Genomic DNA, 16840 nt, shown 5'->3' with positions numbered 1-16840 from the left:
AAGAAAACTTTACATCCCCCATGAAAAAAATCAGAGGGGTTGTGTATAAGATACGACCATGGATGACGTACTACAACGTTAGTCCGGTTGCATGATTTTGAATATTTTACTAAACTGATTTTTAATCTATCTGTCAATCGACCAAAAGGCGATGTGAAGTCAACCTGCTTACTTATCGGCGGAATATAAGGCCTTTGCAAAATATTTTTTAAGTTTTTGTCACCCCCCGTTTGGAAATTGGCTTGAAAAATCGGGGGGCTAAAAAAATTGTAGGATATGAGTATAAAATCAATTGTCTGTGGGCTCTACAGCCTGAAAAACTCGAAAAATGAGTGTACTTAACACTTCTAGCACGAAACAGAAATGGAAATTCGAATTCGGAGTTTCCGAAAATCGTCCAAAAAAATTCTCTCGTTTTTGTCTTCTTTTCGTACATTTTTGCATGGAAAATAATACCGTATCTATTAAAAGCAAGAACAGATTTGGTTTTCACGCTTAAACTTTAAATAAAAATGCCTAAAACCCATGTTTTTTGCTCGATAAAAAAATTCACTTTGTTCCCCCCTTCAGTGGCCCAACACCGGAAGGACAAAAACTTTATAAAATATTTGTAAAGGCCTAATTTTACTTTATTCTGAGCCTCATAATTATTTTAACTAAACTATTTAGAAAATGATCAAATACAATATTATTTTTTTAGGCATATCCACTTCGAAAATGGTCCAGATATTGACCCAAATTTTATATTTTTTGCACCATATCATTATCCAGGCCTTTACCTAATTTCTAAATCCTCCATTGACGCACAGATGATTTTATTGCCAAACCGAGTAATTTTGTAGGACGGTTGGGCATCACAAAGTTTCACGAGGGTGAGGAAGTTGGCGTTCTTAACCATCAGAAATGGCTGCTTCTTTTTACTCAGACGAGTCTGGTTTTGTGACTACAGGATCCGGTTGAATTTTATTGGCCTTAGGGTTTTCGGTCAGCGCGCTAAAGGTGTTTTGGTAATGCTTGATTAACGTGTTTAAACTATTTCTCATCTGAGTTTTGTCAAAACTTAAACTTACAGCAAAACTTTTTGCTGTATTTATATGGAAAATACAGGACGTTATTTGTCCATGAAAAAAAATTTAGATTCCAACCATTTTTACGATGTTGCTCGTAGATAGTTAAGCAGGGATAACCACTTTAAATAGAGTTTGGAATATTAGCTTCGTAACTCAATTCGAAGTTCCAATATTAGAATTTCCTATACAATAAAGCTATATATAAATCTTTAGAATTGTATTCTCAAATAACTTGTTTCATTCTTCTGTGCATTACTTGTAATGATACAAGAATTGTCCCGTTTAGCATAATTTGGGATTTTTTTACATAGGGCGAACAAATTGGGAAAATTTTACTCTACTTACATAGATTACTTATATAGATTATATAGATTACACTTTTGCTTCGTGCTAAAACAAATACGTAAAATCCAATTGAAAAATTTAAGTGTAACTGGTTTTGTGCTAAATGCAAATGAAGCAAAAATAACTCTTTTTTAAGGGGCACAGTACCTTTTACACCATATATTTTGCCTAATTTCAAATAATTTTTTCTCGATAACGTGAAATTGAATCGGGTTATTTGCATTCGAAACATTGCATTTTATACTAATATTTGCAATTTTGTTTTCATAAGGGAACCTCTTCCACTTGCCCCTACGGTTCCTTGAAGATAGTCGTTCAAAAAAAACATGAATTGCGGTACCATGGATTGGCGCTGGGGGCTTTTCCGAATTGAAAAATTCCAAAACGACATGAAAGAACATTTAATTATCTCGTGTTTGATCCATCCTTTTTTAGAATCCAAACACATAACAAAAGGGCGGACATTGATACATAAAAGTATGGTTTTTAAGCGAAAAAATTGACTTTAAACATTTCTAAAAAATACAAAAATTACAATATCAAGAAAAGGATGGGTCAAACACTAGATAATTTTGTTGGCTTTCAAACAAAAAAAGAATCATAAGAATTGCTTGAGCCGTTCTTGAGATATTTATGGTACCGACTTTCAAAACCTGGTTTCGAGAAAAACGACGTTGAAGTTTTTACTCGTTGTTTAATCGCTCCAGACATGCGCGGTACAAATTGCTGTAACTTTGTCAATATTTGGAATTCATGCAAACGACTTCAACCACATATGGTTAAAATGTTAATCTTTCGAAATAATCAATAAAAAAAATTAGGTTTTAATAAATTGAAAAGGTACTATGCCCCCTTAACAGAAGGCAGTTAGTATCCCTCTTATCTTTTGATCCATCTTATCTTTTAATCAATGATGGTTAAAATTTTTGTACAATACTGATTTTGTACAATTTAAGTTTATATTATTTTAAGCATAAAATGACATATGTTAGCTAACTAATTAGGAAGACTTTTTAGTTTCAAAACTAGAAGCTACAATGTACAAACACTATGAAGCAACTACGAAAAAGGATGAGTGATAGTTAGTTTTATCAATATAATTAAGTTTTTATTTAGGCTATAAATCAAGCCTACTTTCAATATCCCGTGCTTATAGATTATTTATAAACGGAGATACTATAGTGACAACAAGCAGTTTTATGGAATATAGAACGGCGTGTTCGTTGGTGGTAGGCAATGATAGCTACCGGCAGTGATGTCTCGGAGCGCAAAACTAGGTCCATTCTAAAATCAATACTAGGTCCATTCAAGATCAAAAAAGGGGGTTAACATTTTTAAGGAATTTGAAGATTTTACTGGTTTTACTGAACTTTTAAATACCTAAATTGAAATTACAAATATTTTAGCATCATTTTAAGAGCATTGTTTTATTTCAAACCAGAAGGGTTCCGGGTAGTAACAGTTTGAAAATACTCTATGGTGACTGCCAAAATGCTGAAAAACAGCTACTTTTAAATACGCGGCAATAAAGTAGTTTTGGCTATAATTTTAATTTAATTTTAGTATATTTACGTTCAGAAATGATTAAAGATAAACATAAAAGCAAAATACAGTACAAAGACTTGATAATTATATCCTAAAATTCTTATTTATAAATAGGTCCATTCAAGATCAGAATTCGACTAGGTCCATTTCAAAATCATTTACCCTATACAATATAAGGAACAACGAACAGTACCATAAACAAATGGATAAAAAGCGGAACTCTTTTGGCAGCAACTTCAAGCACATACATATGTGTGTACATAGTTATGATGGAACTGGAAGCCGTATTGGCACGATGCCCTTATATGAGAGTGGGTGCCAATGCCAAGGAGGTTTGGGCCAGTAGTGGTATTGAAAAACGTGTTCTCGTAAATAAATCGATACCTGAATGTCGCCGCCGGGAGGAAGTAATTTGCGACGGGTTTAGGCGATTGAATCCATGTTGGGTATGTTCAAGATCGATTCAATGGTAAAAGATGAGGTTATTAGCTTCTTTAATATCATGTCAAGTGTTGAAATGCATTGTTATCAATACTTGTTTGGTGAAAATTAGGAAATTTTGAAGAAACATCTTGCCATGCTAGTTTGACAAGCAAGATCAACTTCGATTGGTACACCGTATTGTATTGTTACACCACACGTATGGTAAGTTTATAAGAGACGTGGTTCAGCCAACAAGTTTTATTGTGGTAATATAAGCAACCAACTCGAATTTGCTCTTCAAACAGTTTTATTATGATTTTACAGCTAGCTATTAGCGTGTTTTGTCTCTTATCCTCTTGGTATTGCGTAATACCATAATAAAACCAGAGATAATAATTAAGACCGTAATAAAACTTTTATAAAATTCAAGTAAAACCAAGTGGCTTTAGTATTTCAATGCTAATCTCTACCTATAAAAATGGATTTCTGTCTGTTGGTCTGTCTGTCTGTCTGTCCGTATGTTCCTTAAAGAATCGAAAATTATTGAACCGATCAACCTGAAAATTTGCATGTAGGGGTTCTTGGTGCCGGGAAGGTTGTTATTATGGTTAGAGGAGGGGGGGCTGCCATTCAAATGAAACACAAATTTCTGTCCGTCTATCCGTATGTTCCTTATAGAACCGAAAAGTACTGAACCGATCGGAGTGAAAATATGCATGTAGGGGTTTTTGGGGCCGGGGAAGGTTCTTATGATGGTTACAGACCCCTACTCTCACTAAGAGGAGGGGCTGCCATACAAATGAAACACAAATTTCTATCCGTCTGTCCGTATGTTCCTTATAGAATCGAAAACTACTGAATCGATTGGCGTGAAAATTTGCATGTAGGAGTTTTTGGGGCCAGGAAATGTTCTTATGATGGTTAGAGACCCCTCCTGACACTAAGAGGAGGGGCTACCATACAAATGAAACACAAATTTCTGTCTGTCTGTCCGTATGTTCTTTATAGAAACGAAAACTACTGAACCGATCGGCAGGAAAATTTGCATGCTGGGGTTTTTGGGACCAGGAAATGTTCTTATGATGGTTAGAGACCCCTCCTGTCACTAAGAGGAGGGGCTGCCATATAAATGAAACACAAATTTTTGTCTGTCTGTCCGTATGTTCTTTATAGAATCGAAAACTACTGAACCGATCGGCGGGAAAATTTGCATGTTGGGGTTTTTGGAACCAGGGAAGGTTCTGATGATGGTTAGAGACCCCTCCTGACAATAAGAGGAGGGGCTACCATACAAATGAAACACAAATTTCTGTCTGTCTGTCCGTATGTTCTTTATAGAATCGAAAACTACTGAACCGATCGGCGTGAAAATATGCATGTAGGGGTTTTTGGGGCCAGGAAATGTTCTTATGATGGTTACAGACCCGTCCTGTCACTAAGAGGAGGGGCTGCCATACAAATGAAACACAAATTTCTATCTGTCTGTCCGTATGTTCCTTATAGAATCGAAAACTACTGAATCGATTGGCGTGAAAATTTGCATGTAGGAGTTTTTGGGGCCAGGAAATGTTCTTATGATAGTTAGAGACCCCTCCTGTCACTAAGAGGAGGGGCTGCCATACAAATGAAACACAAATTTCTGTTTGTCTGTCCGTATGTTCCTTATAGAAACGAAAACTACTGAACCGATCGGCAGGAAAATTTGCATGTTGGGGTTTTTGGGACCAGGAAATGTTCTTATGATGGTTAGAGACCCCTCCTGACACTAAGAGGAGGGGCTACCATACAAATGAAACACAAATTTCTGTCTGTCTGTCCGTATGTTCTTTATAGAATCGAAAACTACTGAACCGATTGGCGTGAAAATTTGCATGTAGGAGTTGTTGGGGTCAGGGAAGGTTTTTATGATGGTTAGAGACTTCTCTCCCCACTAAGGGGGGGGGGGCTCCAATACAAATCTATACCTGTAAAAATGGATTTGGCTGTCTGTCTACCCGTATGTTCCTTATAGAATCGAAAACTACTGAACCGATCGGAGTAAAAATTTGCATGTAGGAGTTTTTGGGGCCAGGAAAGGCCAGGGGGACTCCCATACAAATCTATATCTATAAAAATGAATTTCTGTCTGTCTGCCCGTATGCTCCTTATAGAATCGAAAACTACTGACCCGATCGGCGTGAAAATATGCGTGTAAGGGTTTTTGGTGCCGGGGAAGGTTCTTATGATGGTTAGAGACCTCTCCCCTTACTAAGTGAGGGGGCTCCCATACAAATGAAATACAAATTTCTGCATAACTCAACAACTAAGCAATCAAATGGAACCAAATTTGGCATGTGGGGTTTTTGGAGGCAACATTTTTTTCTATGATGGATTAGGGCCTCTTACCGCTGTGGTAGGAGGATAAGGACTCTCATACAAATAAAACAGAAATTTTTGCGTAACTTAAAAACTAATCGAACTCGAGAAATTTGTAGACTCTTCCATAAAACATTAGTCAATAACAAGACCACCAAAAACTATCAATAGTAACACTAGATGATCCAGGGTAAGACGGCTGCAGGCCGCGAATGTTGCCGGCAACCTGCCGTCGGAAGCCCTGGCCACCGCGGGGGCAGCCCTTCGCAGAGATCACCTCTATCTAGGTTTATTTATTTTCCTAGGTCTACTGACCGGTATTACTTTCCTTCGGTTGGGTATGAACGAGCAACAGCGTGGAAAATTAAATTGCGACAAAGGTCATCCGAAATTCACGATTTATGTACAACACAGTTTAATTTGAGGCAATACGAAGTTTGTCGGGTCAGCTAGTTACATATAAAACTTCGTGTTTAATTTCGTGTCGATGTCCAAATTCAAGTCTAAATTAATTCCAATTTTAGGTCATATTTAAATTCTGATTTCAAGTACAATTTCTAATACAAATCGAATTTAAATTTCTAAGTTCAACAAAATATATCAAGCCCAAATTAGTCGAAATGCAAATTTTAATTTAATGCCCTATGTCAAGACCGGTTTCAAGTCCAATTTCAATTCTAATGTCAAAACCAGTTTCAACTTGGATTTAAAATCCAAATACAACCGAAAGTTTCCCGGAGTTTTTAACGTAATCAGCCGGTATGTTTGTGATAAGCAATAATAGATTCGCAATCCTACGATAAATCGATTCTTTGGCCAAAACATTTTTCTAAAAGGCCGGGTGGGCCGGGCCCACCTTTTGTTTATGACTGCTAGTGATCACTAGTGATCCTATTGACTCTAACAGGCTCTTTCAGTTCAGCTCCGGTTGAAAACGGTTCAAATTGGGGTTACTGCAGTCAGCTGGAACCGCGGATGGTATTCTAACCGAACGGCAGCGCAGCTGTTTTGAGTCGCATGGATAAGTTTTTTTTCTCGATTGCAATACCTAGTGTGCAGCTGCACGGCAGTTTTTCTTTTCTTCGAACGGGCGTTTCTCTAGCAGCCTAGCGGTCCATGTAACCGCGCACGGAGATTGGTGTAAAAGTTCCAACGGAGCCGAATAAAAAACCTTGGTTCTATGTCACGACAAACCGAGGACACTGCTGGGTTGAACGTTTTCTAGGGAACTAAGGGGGAGGGAGGAGAAACACTTGTGCAGAAGTGCAACTGCGGGTAACTGACGTGTGGAGTTTTACAGCTATTTGGTTGAAACCTTTTTATGCCCTCCAGAATGAATGCATAAGATTCTTTTCTTTATTTTATCTTGTGCGGTGCGTTTACCTATAGTAATAAAAGTTCTACTGTATTGTGGATCACTGCATTGTGCACTGCACTAGTGTAGTGGCAAAAGTTATATGCTAAACTGCAGTTACAGTAAAAACTTTATTTTCAAACTGAGATCAATGTCTCGTTTTTATTCGTTTTAAATAGAACTTACTACCAACCATTATTGCTATCTTTTATGATAATTCTGACTAACCCTAGGCTCGTACTGTAAATTCATTCCCTTCATTCGATGCCGTTACTTTGCATTTCAAGGCATTGAACTAATTCAGATATAATAAGACACTACCATCATGTCGGTTTAAACAATTGAGATATGTATATCTATGTAAAATTGGAGAAGATTTTATATTTAATTATTATGAAATGTTAAAAAAATCAACTTCAATCAAAACCGAATAAAACTACTGTACTTTTTCACAATTCGGTACGAATCCAAATTCCAATTTAGTATTTTCAGAAGTAACGACTCCTTTCGATGAGAAAGAGGTAACTAATTTAAATATTTCTTCAACCGACCCACTTCTGCCAATTTCTTTACTTCACTTCCAGTATATGACTGAAATTTTAATTTCTTGTCAAAATTTTAATCGCACGAAAAGCCCAGCCAACGAACGACATCTGTGCGGTTCCGATAACATGCATTAACATTTGATAGAAGTTTGAAAGTTTCGCTGCGCACAGTTTTTCAGCAATAGTTTGGTGCACTAAACCAATGCAAAAGTTTGACACCGCGGTCCAATCATAAAGTTACGATTGTGATTACTTTGAAATTCAGAGACTGAAATTGAAAAAAACTTGCTTTCAACTAATTGCAATTAGTTTGCTGAGTAACAAAAAAAGCAATCGTTCTGGGACTTGCGAAGTTATTGACATATTTCTTGATTTCTACCGAAATAGAGAACTTGGAAATTAGAAACAGATGAACATTGGAAATCCGGCCTCAAGGTACGACGCTGCGCAAGCCCAACAAACCAGTATTCGTATGTTTGAATTTCAACTTGAAGACCCTGTTAGAGTAAATAGAATCACTAAAGTGTTCAGGCATAAACCAACGGTGGGGAACCCGACCTTTCAGAAGAATGTTTTGGCCTAAAAAGTCGAGTAATCGTAGGATGGCGTATCTATTGCTAATTATCATAAAAAACTGGCCGATAAGATTAGAAACTCCGGAATAACTTTCGAGTGCAATTGAAATTAGACTTGAACTTAAACTACTGGACTAGATATTAGAGTTGAAATTCGACTTAAAATCGGACTTGACATAGGGCATTTAATCAAACTTGCATTTCAACTAATTTGGGATTGAAGCTTTATTCCAATTACATTTTAAACTCAGACTCAAAATTGGAAATCAAATTGTAATGGAGAAATTGAACATAAAATCAGAATTTCAATTTGATTTAAAATTGGAATTAAATTAGATTTGAATTTGGACATAGATACGATATTAGATTCGAAGTGTTATATGAAACTAGCTGACCCGACAAACTTCGTTTTGCGACAAAATAAACTCTGTTGTAAATCATGAATCTCGGATGATCTTTGTCACAATCTCGAGTTTCTGAGTAGTTCAACCTTAAATGACTCATTTTGGCAGTTACGTAACAATGAAAGCATCCCAGGTAACCAATAAGCATGCTATTCAATACCAACACGAATACCAATGCTATTCAAGTCGCCTTAAATGCTGCTTAAATGCTATTTTGGCAAAATATACAGCTACTTTACTGCTGAAACCTTCTTATAGTGTTAACAATGCTATAATTTGCAGCTAATTACCGACACGAAGAATTTGAATAAAATTTTGGAAACCAATTTACAGCACCTATGCACTCAAAAAGCTAATATACAACAACGTGCAGTATAAAATGCCAGATATGCTGATTTGCTGCTTATATTAATGCTTATTGGTTACGTGGGATGGGTAGTTCAATATACAAATTCACAATTTTTCCTCACAGTAAAGTAGAACACAACTCCCCTCATTGCTTAGTCAGAAAGTGGATAGTAATATTCGCCGTGATTGTACGACATTTCGTCGAATACCATTTCGCGAAAAACTTTAAATGGAATGTACCATTTCACCGAAAACTTTTTCGTGGAAAGTACCATTTCGCAGCGGTGATCCTCTCCTTACTCGCTGTCATTCGTTCGGACCCAACTGAAGGACAGTAATAGAGGTCAGTAGACCTAGGAAAAATAAACCTAGACAGTGGTGATTTCTGCTTGGGGGGGGGGGGTGTTGGTCTGCCCCATAATAGCCCCACAAGCCAAATTGGGTCAATATGCTTGATTAGTTCTCTAGTTATGCAGAAATTTGAGTTTCATTTGTATGGAAACCCCCCTCTTAAGGGGGAGGGATATCTAACTATCATAAGAACCTGCCCCGGCCCCAAAAACCTCTACACCCCTAAATTTTCACGCCGATCGGTTCAGTAGTTTTCGATTCTATAAAGAACATACCAACATACAAACAGACAGACAGAAATCCATTTTTATAGATATAGATTAGTATTGGCAAATTTAGTCTTACTCTCTACTCGTCTCATTCAGTTCGTTTTTTCTCTTTCCCAGTCGTAGTTATCCACCTTATGACTCATTTTGTCGTTTTTTTTGTACCAAGAAAACGGGTTTCGCTTTCACTTTTCTTCTTTTCCTTTCCATTCGTTCACTTTTGTCTCTCGTTTTAGAAACGGTGGTTCTACAATTGATAGAGGGACGGTAGGGGAAAGTAATGAAATTTTTTTTGGAGGGGAGAGGAAAGAGCGGGAAGGTGAGGGGGCTGGGGTTATTGGTAGCTACGCTTAACAAGTAGTCGTTTTAACTCCTACCTTTTGTCCAATGCTGCAATGTGCATGGGTCGAACCAAGCTATAATCTGAGATTATAACTGGACTCGAACCCACAACACCCGCCAGGGCATGCGGCTCGCTGGTACCCATGTACCTTTGAACCGCAGAGGCGCTGGACAAAAGGAGACTGCAAAACCCACTTATTAAGATAGCGACGCATCTGGTTGGGTTGTAGACACAAATTGTGCCTCTTCCTCCGTCTACTGTAGATAACCACCGACCGAGAAGATTTAAATCTAACTTGTTTTTACTCGCAGGACGACAACACTATGCAGGCCCTTACGATTTGCAAGGTACTACATGTGACGTTGTTCGTCTGTCAGCGTGTTTGCCGCGATTCTCAGTGCGGGTTTTCGGGGAAAGGCCCCGTTCTTATGAAATATTTTCTTTCCCCTTTTCCGTCTTTCCTCTTCTCTTTTTCCTATGTTCGTTTCCAATTTTCGCCTTTTTCTAGCTCTACTCCTTCTCGTTTTTTATCTCCCTCTGTTCTGTTTTTCCTCTTTTAGATGCCCCATTTTTCTTCTTTCCTGTCATGTTTATTTTATTTTTTACTCTATTATCCTTTGCCCTTTTTTATCTGACCCTTTTCGTTTTTTAACTCTCCAAATTTATCTCTTTCATTTCCTTATTATTTCACCTTTCTCTTTTTATCATCTAAGGGGTGGCTTCTTTTCGTCGTTTTCTTCATTTTCTCTATGGGGGTTTTCTTTTTTTCTCACTAATCTCTTTACTTTTGGTTTCTATTTTTTTCTGTTCCGTTTTCCCTTTTTTGTCTCATTTTCTATCCAATTTTCCCACTTTTTCTGTTACGTTTTTTTTCTTTTTCTGTCACGTTTTCCCTTTATTTTTTCTGCCCGCTCTTCTTTCATTTTTTTTCCTGTCATGATTTTCGCCCTATTCAGTCCTGATTTTCGTCATGTTTTTCTCTTCCTATTCCTTTTTCGATTTTCTGTTTTTCCACTTTGTTCTATTTTTACGTTCCGTTTTGCCCTCCATTGTGCCTTTTCCTTTTTTTCATGCCAGTTTTTCTTCTTTTTCTCTCTCACTTTTTTCCTTTTTATTATCCCACGTCCAGTTTTTTCGCACTTTCCCCTTTCGCTTCTGCGTTTTTCTCCAGGAACAGCAAGAGACGGACTACATCGTTATTGTAGCTTTCGACCGAATATTATTTTTGAGGTTTTGTTTTCAGTCTGTGGCTGATTCGCCTTTTTTTTCAGAGTTGTCTTTCGGCTTTGTGGTGCTTGTGTGTGTGTGTGTGTGTGTGTGTGTGTGTGTGTGTGTGTGTGTGTGTGTGTGTGTGTGTGTGTGTGTGTGTGTGTGTGTGTGTGTGTGTGTGTGTGTGTGTGTGTGTGTGTGTGTGTGTGTGTGTGTGTGTGTGTGTGTGTGTGTGTGTGTGTGTGTGTGTGTGTGTGTGTGTGTGTGTGTGTGTGTGTGTGTGTGTGTGTGTGTGTGTGTGTGTGTGTGTGTGTGTGTGTGTGTGTGTGTGTGTGTATGATGGTGCTACGTTGTCATAACCATTTAAAAAATATTCTCCTTGAGACGATGATTGTTGGGCGCATTCCGAAGAAACTGCTTTTGCAATCGGCTTTTTTAAGCAGTGCGGCTATGATCTATCTGGACTGAAATTACGTCTTTTTTTAAAGGACCTCTGAGTTTGAGTAACACCCAGAAACCGCGGACAGGCATAACACAAGTGTTGCACTATAAAGCCCATTTTTGTTACATGGATATTTCAATAAGCAAAACTATTATATTTGATATAAAGAGGTGCCATTGTCTATAAACCGTTGCATTCTGAAAAAGTCACTGCTTGATGCCGGCCAGAATGCGTCAGTTGATGGTGACCGCCATCAGGGCCATTATCGCCACTTTTTTGTACCACAATTGATTACCATTAATGTGAAGAAATTGTGATTTCAACAAGACGGCACTGCATGCCACACTGCGCGCGCCAAAATTGATTTGTTGAAAGAAGTGTTCTGCGAATGCATAATTTCGCGTAATGTTACCGTGGATTGGTCTCCAAGATTATGCGTTGGACTGTCCTTTTTGCCGCTGCTCTTTCAGGTTTTTAGAACCATGTTTTCCGAAATTTGCGTAAGAATAGTTACCCAAAAATGTTGCTTAAAATCCGAATTCAGTGTAATCGGATTAAAGATTAAATTTGTCGATGTTCGGCAACAGAATTAGACTCGCCATCGAAACGGTGGTGAATATGATAGGAGCGACAATTAAAATTAGAATTAAAGGTAGTATTTATTTCAACGGTTTGAATAACCTGATAAGCAATGTTCGTCACAAATCTTTTAAATCATGCGGAAAATCACCAGAAAATGTCTTTTCCAACTAAACGTCGATCATTCGTAGGTAATGAATGACATAACTGTTCTGGTACGTGGTTGTGCTGCAAAAATCCGGCTTTTCCTTTTCACTAATTTGTGGTTGATGTTATACTGTTGACTCTCTCGAAGCCCCACGCAACAACGAGGACGTTCCATCAATCGGAAGCATAAAAGTTCTGTGGTAGGTGGAAAGCATTTCCTCCTGTCAATGTAATGTAGAGGATTATTCCACCACCATCACCACCATCACCTTTTCAGTTGTTCAGTTGATGATGACGGTTAGATGGATGTGCTTGAATGGATGAACTTGAAGCTGTACCAATCGGTCATAGAAATATGCTAAGTAGTCACGCGATTGAAAAGAGTCTTAACGTTTTGTTTGCAAAGTAGATTGTAAATGGCTAATGGATGAACAAAAAAAAACATTAAATTACATTCATTTCAGTAAGTTGACTCATCATGAACGCATTGCTTTATAATGTTTTGGTTGTCTCTTGATGGACTATGGTTGTGAACGCTTCAAGGTGAATCAATTGCACTTGATTTGCGTTCCATCACTGTGGTCCGTTCCAACCAAGTTAGTGTTTACCCTGGGAGTATACTTTCGCATCAACGAGCAGTGAGAAACCGATGAGTTGGAAAGGTACTGAAAAATGGTTAATCGATTGGAATGGATTGAATGGATTAAGTTTGCCAATTTTGCCACAGTTTAGATTCAAAATTCACGCTGGCTTAAGAAAATCCCACTTTCACAAAAGTTGCAAAAATGCTATTTCTTTTTAGATCTTTTTGATAAGAATTGCTTCTTTTAAGAAATGTTTTCATTACTCAATGAGCTGAAATATTTTATACTGAAAAGCGGAAATTATTGTTAGGTTTATCAGCCTCAAAACCATTGCCGTCACGAACTGTTGGGCCGTGTAAACTGGACTAGAATGCCGACACTAAAACGATATGGTTTGCTAATTGTTATGAATAAATTACGTTGTGCTCATTGACATAACCACGACGCTTGAAACTTGCGTCCCGAAATAGAAGACAAGATAGCTTTTAGCTTTGTCTAGAAATGTAATCTATAAACGTGGCTTTTTGCCGTTTTTTGGTAAGAAATACATTATTAATGATTATGACACCCGAATGGAACCTGACGACGTGTCTGCAAAAAAAACAACTGGAATCTAAAACAATGGCCACGTAGCATTATTTCGGTTTTGAACAAAACAAAACTTACAGGCTGTACAGGACAAAGAGCGTGAATGTTTAGCTGGCTAGGAAAACATGGGGACACAGTCACTGATTAGTCTTTCATCTCACGTTCCAAGTTTGGTTCAAAAGCCATTCTTTTTCCCTTCACCATGTGCGACTGGTGGAACATCAATCGCTATTTCGTTTCTTTTAATTTTCTACCATGTAGTGCCTAGTTCTAAAGTATTTTTTTTCTCGTATTCCACAGAACCCGCTTCGTTTGACATCCATCCAATTGCTGTAAGTATCATTTAGCGCGGGAACATTAACCATATCCGGTGGCGCTCGAGCGTAATCAAGCCCGGTCGAGACGAGTGGCATCAAAGCCTGGTGGGTGCGGTTTCGACTTTGATTAAAACCCTACAACGGACGCTGAAGCGCTGCCATCGAATCCACCTACTGGGTTACTGGAGTTTTGCTTGCAAAAACCCTACCTCGTAATCACATCGTATTTCCCACGCGTGAGCATATGTGGAAAATGACAATGTCGGCGTCTCCGCTAGCGGGCGCTTAGTTCTTGTTTGAAAACAAACGACTTCGGTGCTTTGAACTTTGCATTTGCAGTAGCTGGTGGATTAGCTTATCTCTGCAATACTATTTATTTATGACGACGTATAGAGTGCACTTCCACTAATGATCGGGTCAATGAACAAAAACTCGAATGCAAATTGAGGTTAGTTTTGAACAATTTCTCAAGCACCCACTAGTCGTAGGCTCGTAGGTTGTGATCTCTGTGAAGACGCTTTCTACGCCCAAAAAAGTTGTGTTATTATTTCGGTTTATGACTACAGCAAACTTAAGTACAACAAGTGGCGGGATGCTTTTGCTCAACAACGCTTAAAATCTACATCAAACAAGTGTGTTTAGAACGCCCCCACAAACCGCCGCCGAGGAGGAAAGATAAACAGATCGTAGGTGTATTTCAATTAGCACAGTTTGTTTTCAACTAAAGTGCGGACATCATTTAACCATCCACCGTCCGAGTGCGTCATCATCAAAAGGAGGGGGCCTGTCATGGGGCGGGAAATGTTTGCACATCTTTGCCTAGTCGAACATGATGCGGTCGCATGGCACTTTTAAATGAGGCGTAGGTGGCGCTTTTAGACAGCAACGACTTTATCGATAAAGAAAAGTGTAAATCCTAACTTGTTCCGTTGCGACTTTCAATAATAGTGCTTATGCCATTTTGTGGTAATGATCTGCTGCATTCGTGGGGGCCTGTGGCGTATCGAGACCTAAGTATAAGGTGGGACATGAAACTTTTGCAACAAGTTTGGTTCATTTGAGTTACTTCTACTGAGTTTAATTTTAATCCAAGTTTGTCAACAATCTCGTCGAATTTATGATTGCATCGTTCATTACTTCAATTTTGTCCTAGTTTGGTTTGAGTTTTACCCAATCTCAATGTCAAGTTATTAGGTCAATATTATTTCAAATTTGCAAAAATATAGCCACGTGAAATTTCACTGTAATAAAATTCAAAGCGATATCCTAACTCAAATTTTAGGAAACAAAACTGAAATGATATTGGACGCATCCGGAACCGAGCAGAGTAGTAATTTCATTGAAGTACAAGACGAATAGCAAAGGCCCCAAGTTACTTCCTTGTGGAACCCCAAAAGTATTACTGAATGCTCATGAAACTGTGGAATCCAGCTTGGCACGTCAAGTACGGTCTGTAAGATATGAGCTCAACCATGAAGTTAGATACATCCAGTTTAGATCTACTGTGTCGAAAGCGGCCTTAATATTTGTTCACACTGCGTCGATTGAGAGATCCAAGTACTAGTGAAATTCATCAAGTGAAATGAAATCCATCAAGAAGATTTTCATTCAGCCAAGTGCAAATAGCATCGCAAAACCGCAAGGTCATATCATCTATGTCGATCTTGTCCAATAATATGGTTCAATCCAGAGACAGAAGGTGCTCCACATGTGCATCAAAATTAATACAATGATAGTTTAGAGGCGCAACTCCGAAACTGACAGCAGGAACTTCAACGGGTCGTGGCAGTGTAGCCAAGAATTAAGCCAGTGGAGGATGGAATAAATTAACAGAAAGTAGCGGTGACATGACCCGGCACACGGAGATCTCTTGTTTAAGAGAGTAAACGATGTCCAGTGTTTGTCCGAGGTAATTACGTAGCTTGTTTTAAGTTCAGAAATTCAAAGCGGAAGAAAATTGCCGTCCTCTATTTCATTCTTTCCATTAAATCAAGAAATTTGCGGTTGGTTGTAATCACCACAAATAAGAATTCTTTCGTCTGAAGACCCTTTGCCACATAATTCACGGAATGAAAGGATATGCTCGTCGACAAAATTGATAACCTAACTTCTGTCAGGTGGGATGTAAACTGCAGCAAGCAATAACTTCATTCCATTGATGATAACATAGACAAAGATACACGTTGCAGGCAGATCCAAACAGCTATGATTACATAATAGATCATCAATCAATAGATGCAAGCAATAGGTTGTCTACCTTAGTCCTTAAGCCTCGGTCATTCTGATAATACGCACAACTACCATCCGCGTCATTGGCGTGTGAGTGTGTAGAAAGTTCCAAAACAGAGCTCGCTGCGCGTGAAGATCCCAAGTTGGAAGCGGGAAATACATCCACGGAAGGAATGTTCGGATTACAATTGCCTGTATAACTGGGTTAGAAGACCCTGTTACCACACCAACACACAGGGTAGGGACGACAGTTGGCCGCTGGCAGAAATTGCACGACTGTGACGAAGGGATCGAGGGCTTCTATAATACCAACTTCATTGTGACCATTGTGTCCCGCGTGACCTTCAAGTGATAATCGACGAGGAGAAATTAGTTGAGATGAACTGGAAGCGGTCGCTGGATCGAGAGAAGTCAAGTTCAAAACGGCATTGTATTTGCCTGAAGGTGATTGTTGGGAGATCCCGTCACCAACCACGACCCCAGGACGACTTTGTTGGCAGAAACTATCGGAAGCAGAAACTATAACTTGAAACATTCTGTGCTTTTGACGTAGAACAACGTCTTACCGTAAGGTGTCAACCAAAAATTTGAATTCAAGTCACGAAAGAATGAAAGATTTTGAAAGCTGTTCCAATTTAGAACGGATATTGATAGTCCGCGTACCATTCGATTCATAAAAGATACAGCAATTGTAAGACTTTCTTGAAAAGATTGTTTTCTACTCGCTACACAGTGCAAATCAACGGAAACTTAAAAAAAGTTAAATTTTTTCCATGCATTTTCCATGTCGACGGACGACGATTACATTCATCAAGCTTGTG

General features: G+C 38.5%; 1 protein-coding gene across 2 annotated transcripts in view; it reads left to right on the top strand.

Annotated features, from left to right (window-relative positions):
• Nucleotides 1-16840, top strand: part of LOC128732948 (uncharacterized) — an 88130-nt gene that overhangs the window by 12866 nt on the left and 58424 nt on the right. For both annotated transcript variants that reach the window (XM_053826558.1, XM_053826472.1), the window contains exon 2: nucleotides 13774-13805. The gene's annotated coding sequence lies outside the window, so the exon portion shown is untranslated. The remainder of the gene's footprint in view (nucleotides 1-13773; nucleotides 13806-16840) is intronic.

This window comes from Sabethes cyaneus, chromosome 1 (assembly GCF_943734655.1).
Source record: "Sabethes cyaneus chromosome 1, idSabCyanKW18_F2, whole genome shotgun sequence".
NCBI classification, from domain to species: Eukaryota; Metazoa; Arthropoda; class Insecta; order Diptera; family Culicidae; genus Sabethes; species Sabethes cyaneus.
The sequence above is the reverse complement of the archived record's forward strand: the minus strand, read 5'-3'. Positions and strand labels throughout refer to the sequence as shown.